Genomic DNA, 12,522 nt, shown 5'->3' with positions numbered 1-12,522 from the left:
ACTAAAATATAAATTACCTCAATGTTATCAATAAACTCTATATATTCTCCAATCAGCTAAGCTACCAACAATAAGTCGTTATATATCACAATGCTATATGGCGAAAAAAATGGGTGGATTCTTACCCTGAACTTTAGCAACACGGATAGCTACGGGCTCCGTTCAGACGGACGAGTTCATCCATGGTCGGAACAGAGGAGAGGGAGAGAGACAGCTGCGAGGCGCTGTTATACTCCATGTTGTAAACCATACCATTAACCGTGGTGTGAGAGGTATTAATAGTCAATGCCAGCGAAAGAGCTGCGGTCTTTCTATGCTAATTCCTTTGTCAAGGTGCTTTGTTTCTTCTCACACAGCTTAAAGGTCGCGATCTGAGCGTGGCTTTTTCACTCCAGCGCTGTCCTCCAGACAGTCTCGTCCCTTCACCTGATGAAGGCCGCTTGTGTTGTGGCCGAAACGTTGTGAGAATATTATTGTGTTATTTTATTTTATCACTTTATTATTTTATTCTCATTCTACGTGATTTTACCGAAAGAACCAAAGAAGAACTTACCAACACTTTACATTAGTAAAATTACAAGAGTAAAAACATATTTTTTATTGATTTTGTAATATAAAATGATTCTGTAATATAAATAATACAACTTTCTAATTAAGTAGTCAATATTGCCTTTAATTACATTTCAATGCTGCTCTCAATTGTAAACAAACATCTTTATATTCCTTATTATAGCATCCAGTTATGTAATATTGAGTTGTTTTACTTATCATGTTAATGTATCTTTCATGTATTTATTAGTTTAATGGGGAATGTTAAATTGTGTAATGTTTATAATGCATGATTATAGTTGGTAACTCCTCTTTTGGCCCTCAGGTCGGTTTATTTTTAATTAGTGGAGAGTGCATCGTGTCCCTTACACTTGTATTCAGTATACTGTATATGTGCACATACACAATGGATATACACACACCCATATACACGAATATACACACATATACAGTATAATTTATATTATTTTGCTTTTTTATATTCTATAGTTATGGACATCTTGCAGGCATACAATGATTGCCAATTCTAATCGCATTTGTTTCAAGATTGGTTGAATAAATTCGTTATTGAATATTAAGTCAGTATGTTGGATAACCGTGAGGAATTTCCCAAAGTACATTAACTCTGCTATGTGTTCACTGGTTGTACTATGTTGTTATTTGGCATGATGTCCGACGTTTTGATCCACGTGCTGGGGGCTTCTTCAGGAGCATTGAAGGTTCCAGCACATGGAGAAAAACGTCGGGCATGCCAAACGATAGATGGTAGAAACAGAACACACATCGAAGAGCTTCACAGCACAGACGTGAACACGTACAGCACACTGCAAAATTGCACGCATTGGCTTTGAGATGATGCCCAGAATGAAATGGGCAGTAATTGAGCTTCTCAGGTTTTTGTAGAAGTGCACCACTGCAGTGACGTTTCACTCGCACAAGTTCCATTCCGTTTGCATAACTATTTCTCATTAAAGATGTAATAATGCATGCAGGAATTGAGATAACTTTATTTGGTAACGGTTATTCATGGTACCGTCTTGCAATTGCCTTTTCACACCAATGCTGGCAGAAGCACCTCCACGACAGCAAACTCTCGAGGATACTTTGTCTTCTATTCCTTTTAGACCAAATTTGTAGGAAGAAGTGAGCGTATGCACACTTTAAGTCACTGCATGTGGCGTGTCCATCAACTAACGCTCAGAACGGGGGTGGGAGCGGGTACGACACAGTAAATGTTAAATGAACGTGGAATAAATGTTGCCTAAGAATTTAGACAATTCAGGGTTATTGGTTTGTTAAGTGCCGTTTTTCCATTTAAATCTTTAAGAAAAAATGTGAGTGTCACGCGAACCACCAAGGGCTGTCGTGTCACCTGTCCGCAATAAACACTGCCATATCGTTGTTCTGTTGCTGCACGTTCCACAAAAGCCCACGCCGCTGTACAGTCTCGTATACCACCTATGCAACCAGAATCCGGTGGGGTGGTGCCAGCGGTGAGAGGGGTCAATTCGGCCCTTCGTCAGTAGGGATGATACAATGAGCTCCACTTTGAAGGACTGGTGGTTGGTCATATTTCTCTCGAGCGCAACTTTGCAGCCTTCTTTATCAAGCAATTCTTTCATCCTCTTACATATTTCCATTGGTTACTAAAGTCACGTACAATAAATTGGCTCAACAATTGAATACTGTATATTTGTTAAAGGAACATGTCTGTCAAAATCTAGTATTTATACATAGGGAAATTCCAGAATGTGGACCAAGCTCAAAGATCAAATAGGTAAGTGCAGGTTAGAGTACTTTTGAAACAATGAACTTTGTAATGAAAAACAATACCATTGTCTGTAAAAAAATAATAATGATATCAGTATATATCACATGCTAATACATATGAATTAAAAGCACAGACACTGACCAACATTTGAAGCAAAAACTGAAAGGCGTGCAAAGAAGCACCGATAGGCGCATGTTGGGAATTTTTATTTTTAACCATGCGAGAACTCAGGAGAGCAGGATAGTCTCCATTGTAAGAGTGACTTGGGCACCAAAGTAACGAAAAGGGATCAATATACAGGAATAAAAATAATACAAAATTGGAGAAGATCAACCATGGTTTCAGAATAATATAAAATATTGCACATATGTTAATAGAAAGTTAAAGAAAATGTTCCGTAACATAAGTTGGTTTGGTCAAACTAACTTTAGAACGTATATATTTATGTGGCCTTGATTAAAATCCCGTTTGTAACTTTATTTGAGTTTTACTATCATACCCGAATACAGTTTAAAAACTCCCTTAGAGCATTCGTAGTAAAATTAATTTGGACAAAACATAGCACAGACATAAGGTCATCATTCAACTATGAGGTAAACAGGCTAGGATATATATCAGATATGTTTACAAGTAGAATTACACTCAAAGACAGAAAGAGGAATTAATGGATCAAAGAAAACAAACAGATTTGAGATGTCACATTGACTACAGAAAGATAAGTCGGCCACAAGTGGCGTTGAGTGCCACCCCAATGCCCTTTTGAGTATGAAGCCAAATTTGCTTTCTTTAACTGAGTAATCACGGAAAAAAAAATGCACGATTATACGGATTTATCCTATCAGCGAGGTATATTATATGAATGTTTTACAAGCAATGTGTGTAATAGTGCGTGAAGACTAAATCCCACATGCGGCAGGTTATTTTGTATACACCAGTGCCACAACCAGGACATATCATAAAGGGGGTTTCGTCCACAATGCAAGTACACCCTTTTCACCCGCCCCCACACCCATAAAATAACAATTCCATCTGTGATGTGTCACATTGAAGGTGGACATTCCAAGTGATCGTACTTTTTTCATCTCTTGGACATCACCGTCAAGGTAGTTGTGCACAGCTTAACATTACATTTTAAGGCAGTTTATTAAAGGTAATTTTACATTTACCAATAACATGTAAATATTAAAACGTAAGCTATGTGTGGGTGTACGAACGCATCTGAAATATTCTATCAACATCAATAACACTGCTGTTTAAATGTCAATCTACCCATATAACTGGATCTGTAGAAATTGTCATCCTTTGAAAAGTAAACCGTGGATGGACTGGCTCACGCCATGGGTATGAGGAATTGATATCACTTGTTCAGTGCCAAGAGGTTAACGTAGCTTCATTGCTCGTCAGAGTTGGCAGATACGTTGCCTCTTTCACGTCACTTGGAGTAGGCCTGTCATCGTCATCATCATCAGCCATGGTCAATCCACTGCTGGATGAAGGCCTCCCCAAGCCGCCGTTACCTCTTCGTGACCCTGCAATGTATAAAAAAAATTCACCCTCGCACCTTTCACACGAGCAGATGTCATGGTTCCATCTTTACGCCAGACGCCCTGTCGGGCACATTTAATTTCTCGGTTGTTAATCGGTCATTGCTCGTGACAATAGACCAAAACCCCTTCTCTCATTTCTTTGAGCGTCAATGCAAATACAAACTGGAGGTTGATGAAATGAGCCGTGTTTCGGCTCCGTTGTAAAGCGGCCGTGCTCTCAGCTTACTACGTGTGTCTGGGTGCGTTGCACTGCCAACCACCAACCTGGCCACCCGAGTTCGATTCCCGTTCACAGCCAACATAAGTGACGATTATTTTAAATGCGTTGTGTGGTAAATATCGCCACTCGGGAGACAAAGGCTGTCGGGCGTGGTGTTGGCCACCCACCCCCTCGTTGTGCTGTGTCGGCCTTCATAGGTGCTCGCTAACAGCACTCGCCCCAACAGTCTGTTAAGGCTAAACGGGGGGACCTTTGTATTTTATAGAAAGACAATCTTATTTCTACCGAGAAAATAAAACATTTTTTCCCGCAAAAGCCTAGTACCGTATTGTACACATTATATACGTCTGATGAGCATGGTTGGCTATGTACGGTGCAAAATAAGTTCAACATACATATATTATCTAACGCAGAAGTTAGTTGCACTTGTACAAACTTTTACCTAAGACACCCGTCTTAATGGGCTCGCACCTATATGGTTAAATCATAATGGGGTTTTTTAGTGATAATACTGTGTTGACATTTGTGCACAAGCACAATTAACAAGCAACTCAACACATTCTTCATTGTCACGACCCGAAAAGGAAGAAACAAGTACAAAATATAATAATAGGGTTTTCCCCCTTTTTTTCTGGCAACAAAACTGAAACCTTTTTTTACAAGAAATCATGTCTGCATTAACCACAATACTTGTGGTCAGAATGCAAACAAAAAGCTTTCTTTGGTGTAGACCAATCAGTTTCAAGGACAATGCATATATTATCAGAGGTTTTTTTTCATTCTGACCACAAGTATGCAGACATGATTCCTTGTCAAAAGGTTTCAGTTTTGTTGCCAGAAAAAAAGGGGAAAAACCTATTCTTATATTTTGGTACTGGCAAAGGAGGCCTCATGAATTACAAAATAATTAAATGTTTAAAATTAGTTTTTCGGAATAATGCAAATTAATGCTTTGGCACATTATGTTATGTGATCTCAATTCTTGTTTAACTCCTCCTCCACGTGTAGCATGAAGAAACTGACGCTGTTGAGCATGCTCGCTGTCGCGACACTGATGTCTGTCATCATCTTCACAATATCCGCGCCGAGTGTGTACAAGTACGTGCACCTTGCTACGTTGCCGAGCGTGAAGTCCCTGAAATTTACCGGGCAGCGGTGGTACGAGCAGTCGTTCCCGATGAACCTCTCGGACCACACTCAGCTGTTACCTAACGACATGCAAGTCCACTACCGCCTCAAGCCCAGCGTACAGCGGTGAGTGTCAGTGCCGTAGTTGAATGGAGTTCAAATGAACTCGCAAACGAACACCTTGTGAAAAACCCAACGCAGAAGATTCCTGGGTTTGATCTTTCACGAAGCTCATGGTTCACCTTAAACCATGTCCGCACAAACCATGGCAGATACCTGATGCACAAATGAGAAATTTAAAACTCACCGGGGAGGGGGGGGTATGATGGTCATTTAGAACAGACTAAACAACATACAGCAATGTCCGATCCACAAATACGAAGGAAACATTACAGCGATTACACTCAGCTACTCCTGATGCGGTTGTCTGACTTGACCACCTGAATGTAAAATTGTGGTGGCTACTGTGCATCTACATCAGTGCCTTGTGGCTAAGATGTCGAGCTGATCTCATGAGAAAATTAAAGTGAGCACATAATGTCAATATGGCCTTTTCGCTTACCTGGTAAATCATGTATACATAAAACGTGTGCATGTGAAACACCTAATGTTGATGTGAGGGAGATTCATTGCTCCTATTTATTGGTGTGATAAACTCCACCTGAAGTTTTATAGTATCACTTTAACCGTTGTACCGGAGCATCATGAGAGCTTCCTCCACCAGATAGATAGAATATATGGCCAGATTTGGTCTGGTGACAGTGGGACAGAATTGATGATGCATTCATATTTTCTCATTCCAAACGTTAATCGACAAACCACCTGCATGTCATATGCAGCTGGAAACTCAGACAGAGGAGTGTGTTAGCTCCAGTAAAATGGCACCATGGGTCACTACACGTCTATTACGTATGGATTGAGAAATACAAAAGTGGAAATGGGTCATAGAGTAATGGTATAGTGGTGGTGGTGGTGGTGTGCAGGCTACTGCCCTCTGGTTCGTGCTCCTGTAAGGGCCGGAAGGCCCTGAAGCTCGAGAAATGGTTCTCGCCCTCCGAAATGGAGGGCACGCGCCAGAGGAGACAGAAGGAAATGCAAGAATTCCTGCACAGGTACGCTGCGATGTGACACCCTCCACATCTTCTTTTTTAGTATTTTACCCTTTTTTACACAGTTACTGCGCACAAATGCCAAGTTTCCATAAATAAACATAACTGTTAAAGTTGTTTTTGTTAAGAATGAACACTTTTGTTGAATTGAGCAAGGTTATATAAGAGCTTGAGAAAAGAGATGATAGGAGGGAATTCCAAAGTACTGTAGAACATTGCCAGAAGAGAAGCAGAAATAGCAGCGTGGTGTGGTGGTTGACCACAGGGTGGATAAAACTAAATAATCAGTCTGGTAGACTTAGAAGTCCTCACCATGGGTGGAAAGATCAACAATAGTATGTATTTGGCTCAAACCCCTTCCATCCTGTCTGAATTGAGCTGTCTTCCATTCATTGTACAGACAATTTTCCTTCTTACCAACATTCATTCCATCAATTCCAAATCATTAGAGCAATGTCACTCATCTTCATTGACATCCTAACGACAAACTGTGGGTGCGACAGGTAGGATTTAGTAAATACATCACTGTGTTTGGATACATTACTGTGTTTGTTGGTGGGCATGTTGCCCACTTGACATGTTCGGTCATTGGGCCTGTGCTTGGCAAATGTTAAAAAACAAATAGTTCATGCTTCTGTACCAATATCATGCGGGGAAACAATTGAATGGTGTATATCGTGGAGACGTGATACAATTGTGTTTATTGGTATGGATGCAAGTGTATAAGAAAACGCGAAATAAAAGTTAAAAGATTAAAACGGTTTGCCCCACAGGCAGGACACTGTTCTGAAGAAGGTGCTGGTGGCAGAGCCCAACTCGCCACTCTCTTACCCGACTCAGGGGCTGCAGGTGCCACCACTCCAGACCATCCTCATACCGGGTGAGAGGCACGGTATGAGGATGGTCTGCACACAAGAGCTTAACCTGGCTCTTCAATATAATCCTTGGTTAAGACTTGCCCAAGGACAATACTTTATTATATATTTAATTACATGTGAGCATGACCTAAAAACTATCTATTTTGAGTAAGATGAAAACCTTATCACGGTGCTCATGTTAAGTGTTTCTGTTCCTGCACGTAATGTGTTGCTCTTCAACACAATAAATGTTGTCAAGAGGCCACTTCTGCATGCCGGAACATTGATCTCCCGCTACAATTGAAAATGTAATAAATGGTCCTCGTCAGCACCACTGGGTCGACAGGGCCAATCTTCCATGTCTACTAGCTGAATAGAGCAGGTGGGCAGCTTGCAGACTGGGCGTCGATTTGAAATGTCCACCTGCTCTTTGACCCCAAACAATCCACTACTTTCCACTCTTGCAAGGTGGAACATACCACAATCCGGACCTCTGCTTCCTCTCAAACGATGACAGAGAAAGCCCCTTATCAGCTTCACGAACCATCCTTGGCCCATTTCCCCAAAGTCAACATCGCCCAGCCATTGTGTAAAAAGGCATCAAAGTGACACTTATAGTGTCTGAATCAAAGCCACGATAATAATTTCTACAAAGCAAAGTGAGCTGCTTACACTGATACAGTCTTGCTTCTTCAGGACAAAACCTTGAGACATAATTCATATGGTGGGCATTGATTTGCTGTGTCTTTATTTACTTTTTGGATCGTCATGATCTGTTAAAATAATTATCTTTTGTCCCATCAATTGAATTCCCTGGATGGCATATCCATTCATCTGAACCAATCTGCTTTTTTAGCCAAAACTTGGGTCAGTGCCAATTCTCCAACTGAACTGATGGCTCAGCCCCTGTATTGGTCGATGTGTAATCCTCGGCTGTAATGTTTACATTTCAATTTGAATAGCATCACTTCAAGCGCAGCCAATGATTAAACATTGATTTTGTTTTTTTTCCATTCTTCATTTTCATAGGGTTAAGTTTGTTTGCAGATACAAGAAACATATACAAGGTCAGTACGTGTCATACTATGGGACTGAATCGTGTAATTTTGTAAATAGATGTTGTATAATATAACATTATTACAAATAATAATTACTACAGATGATACAGATTGTGTATGAAATAATGGTATGATTCTAATATTATACGAGTCATATGTTTACCAAATAAACCTCCACTGAGGCTTGTTATCACAATGGTTTTGCTTGCACTATCTATGATTTGTCAGCATAAAGTAAATTTTACTTCACCCACCAGTGAATAGGTAATCGCTTAAGATGATAATGATCTGATGTTTGTCCATTTAATAGTGATTATTTTGTATGTGGTAGATATCCAGAGTTCATGGAGAAACCCCACACAGGGCAGAAATCAGTTTATTGTAAAGGAGACCCTTGAATATCGCGGGTTTACAATTCGCAGTTTCGACCTCTCGCGGGCAACCTCTCTGTATACCAATTTAGCTATTGCGGGGGTTAGTTGTGGCCTTTTTTAGGTATATTGTACTGTATCATCATTGGCTGATAAACGTGGTGCAGGGCAGGGCCGTGCGAGGGACGCACATCAACCTTTGCCATGCAAGCATCTCGCGGCCAAACACAAACCCCCCCCCCCCCCCACCGTATAGCCTATTAACAGACTGTTGGGGCAAATGTTGTTAGAGAGCACCTATGAAGGTTGGCACGGCACACGAGGGGGTGGGTGGCCAACACCACGCCCAGCCGCATTTGTCCCCGAGCCGCGATGTTTACACAAACACACACATCCCCACTTTGGATCATCGTCATCGGTAAGTACAGTATTCAATATTTATACTCCTATTTATTTCCTAGGATTTTTTTGTATAGACCTTTTACGTGTTTATTTAAATAATTTTGTTTTTGGTTTATTTGGCATACAGTAGTACTTATTTCAATTGTGATGTGTCTTTTGTTGGTTGCCGTGTACCTAATCCCATTATTTAGGTAAGCCTTAAAGTATTGAATATCGCGGTTTTGGCTTTTGTGGTACTTTTCAAGAACGTAACCCCAGCGACATTCAAGTCTCCTGTTCTGCAATCTAATATTCAATACAGTAAGTTATCTAGTACGCTGATAAAATACATGGCATCCGATCAACGATCCAACTGGCCTCCTTGATAGTTCCTGGGTTTCCATTATCTTAAAACATTGGAGCTGCATCAGTGGTAGGTGACCACGAGAGTTGTCGACAATGGTTGTCTGTCCCCCCCAGGTGACGCTGTCCGCGAAGCTGGGGGTGCTGGACACGGTGGCGGAGGTGGGAGAGGTGACGGCAGAGGGGTCAGGCGAGTCGCGCCTCTCCCTGAGCAGCCCCCACCTGGAGAACCTCAACCTACAGTTGCGCACGGTCACGTACACCAACACGGTGTACCAGCCGGGCACCTCCGAGATGGGTACGGCGAGAAGCGACACACGCTCTGCGTGAACGTCCAACCACGGCACCGTGGACCGCGCGTGCCGGCGCGCTCCGCTGACTTGATCGCTGCTCTCCTTCCCGGTCTCTCTGTCCACAGTGCAGCTGGAGAGCGGGAAACACAGAGCTGAGATACCGATCGTTGTAGCACACCAGAGCTTGCCCTGGCTCTATGACCCGGGTCCTGGTGAGATTTGTTGTGAACATTACCATGATTGCGCATGAATGTCTAAGTGTACTTGTTACAACCAGCATTTAAGCACATTTTTATCATGTTTGTCTATATAACGTTACAAATACATCATTAGGGCTGGGATTCATAGAGATATTTTGCTGGCCTGGCAGATGGTAATATCAGCAACCTGGTGACGGTGGTGACCAAGACGTTCTTGCGCTACGACAAGCTGAAGGGGCTTATCGCCAGCATCCGGAGATTCTACCCAGACATCACCATCATCGTGGCGGATGACTCCGAGGATGTTGAGATGCTTCACGAGCCGGGCGTTGAGCAGTTTATCATGCCTTTTGGGAAGGTCGGCACCAATTACAAACATGCGGTCACCCTCATTTGTGAACTGCGATATATATTTTTAAATATGTAAGAATCAACCCCTACTCCAAACTTCCTCATGGTTAGAACACTGGATTTACAATCCAGAGGTCACCGGTTCGATCTCCCGGCATGGCATTTGGAGCACTGGGTAAACATTTTAAAGCCACATGCCCCTGTCTACCTAGTAGTATAAATGGGTACACCACAGTCGATTAGCAAGTTATGTGTGGGCACTACCACCTCATCCAAGATGGCCGTCCAGCGTGTAAAGGCCCTCCCTAGAGGTCCGACTGGAGGCCCTTCTGCCGATAGTGGTGTGGGCAATCAGTTACAGGGCTGCACCTTTTCCTTTTTAACAACCAAGTTAGCTGAGAACCGTACAAACAAAATGCATGCGCAAAATTAACGTTCAATAAGCAAACTGTAAAACATCATCGCTTAAAGATTCCACTCTGTGGTCCTATGTGCAGGGCTGGTTTGCCGGCAGGAACCTCGCCATCTCTCAGGTGAGCACCAAGTACCTGCTGTGGGTGGATGACGACTTCCTCTTCTCGGAGAATACGAATCTGGAGCGCATGGTGGAGGTGCTGGAGAAGAATTCGCTGGATGTGGTGCGTCTGCTTCGACTCACAGTGATATGTGAAAGGTCACAGGGTCAAATGCACATGACCTTTATGGTAATAATTTTTTTTTTCTGTCGGGAAGGTGGGTGGCCTGTTAGTCAAGAACGCCTTTGGGCACGTGCTTAAGGTGGTGCCTGGAGGCTCGGATGGAGACTGCTTGTACCGCATGTTGGGCTCCTACCGCAAACTGGACGGCTTCCCGACATGCTCATTGGTGGACGTGGTGGCAAACTTCTTTGTGGCCCGCACTGAGAACATTCGCAGGATCGGCTTTGACCCCCACTTCAATCGGATTGGTCACACCGGTATGGGGACTTCGTATGTTTAACTTTTTTCTCACCATACAAAACCAACCGTGCTAATTGGGAGAGTACACTTTGGTGAAGAACTAACATTCACAAGTGCTGTTTGTTCAAGGTCACTGCTTTGGAACATGAAGGGCTGTCTCCATGTGAAAGCTCCAGAGATACTCGAATCTCGAAGACCATGTAGTCAATGCATAAATATTATTTACATAATTGATGATATAGACTCATTTACCTGTTAATTTATTTCATTATTACGCTTAATTTGAAGAGGCACCAAATAAAATTGGCTTCTTTTGTGGTTCTGCCAGTGCCTGGAATAGATTTTGATTGCATTTGTTTGATGGGAGACACAAAACTAATTTACTGAATAAGTCATCCTCTGATTCATTCATCAGGCAGAATCGCGCAAGGCCAAATCTTCTTAATTTAAAAGCAAATTCGGACTGAGAATTAAGGCATGTGCACATTTTTCGCGACACAGTAGGTGTGCTAGTTAATCGGTAATTGGACAAGTGCCTGGGTGCACTGAGGCTCTCCAATCTGCTGCACAATTTCATCGTCAATTATCTCTTGTGTTGTTTCCTCTTGGCCGTTGAACAGAGTTTTTTATCGATGGCCTGGGACAGCTGAGAGTGGGGACGTGTAGCGACATCTCCATCGACCACGCCCCCAAGGATGGAAACACGGGAAAGTACAAAAGATACCGCCACGCGAAGGAAGCTCGCAGTCGCACGATCCGAGCCCTCTTCTTCAAGAATCACCTCGTGTGTTATAAACTGTAACGCGTAACCCCCGATGATGGCCACAATAAATTGTGGAACCTTGTAATGAATTTGAGGCCTGGTTCATAGGCGAATACACGGACTGCATTAGTATACTGAAGTATGCAGCTTATAGTGCTTGAAAACTATGCAGACGTTTTATACACATAAGTAAAACAATTACTTTAAAAAACTACGTGTAAAGTTCCTATTCTGCTCAAACGGTGGCAAACAACTTATCGACAGATTACATTCACAAATAATCAAACTTTGTAATTAAGTAATGTATTCATATATTGCTTTTATTTCAATCTCAATGCCTTTATAAATTGTAAAACCATTATATGGCTTCAGTTCCCTTGTCATTACACATTGTAATGGTGTAAACTTGAGTAGTTTCACTTACAAATTAATTTACTTTTTAATTTCGGGAATGTTTTCATTTAATGGTGAATATTACATTATAAATGTAATCGTTTCATGCTTTCCTTTTCTGATTATAGTAGTTTAGGAAATACAGTGGTTGAAAGGGAATATGTATTGATCATTTGTCTTACGATCCAAATTTGGGGATAGCGTTTAACTGGTGTCAGGGACATATAAAT

At 42.0% G+C, this 12,522-nt stretch overlaps 1 pseudogene; it reads left to right on the top strand.

Moving 5' to 3' along the window:
• The first annotated feature begins 5,096 nt into the window (after positions 1-5,096).
• LOC116944255 (beta-1,4 N-acetylgalactosaminyltransferase 1-like) lies at positions 5,097-12,305 on the top strand (annotated as a pseudogene).
• The last annotated feature ends 217 nt before the right edge of the window (positions 12,306-12,522 follow it).

Source organism: Petromyzon marinus, chromosome 2 (genome assembly GCF_048934315.1).
Source record: "Petromyzon marinus isolate PM22_M1 ecotype Great Lakes invasive population chromosome 2, UKy_Petmar_22M1.pri1.0, whole genome shotgun sequence".
Lineage (NCBI taxonomy): Eukaryota > Metazoa > Chordata > Hyperoartia > Petromyzontiformes > Petromyzontidae > Petromyzon > Petromyzon marinus.
Note: the sequence above shows the minus strand (reverse complement) of the source record. Positions and strands in the feature narration are given on the sequence as shown.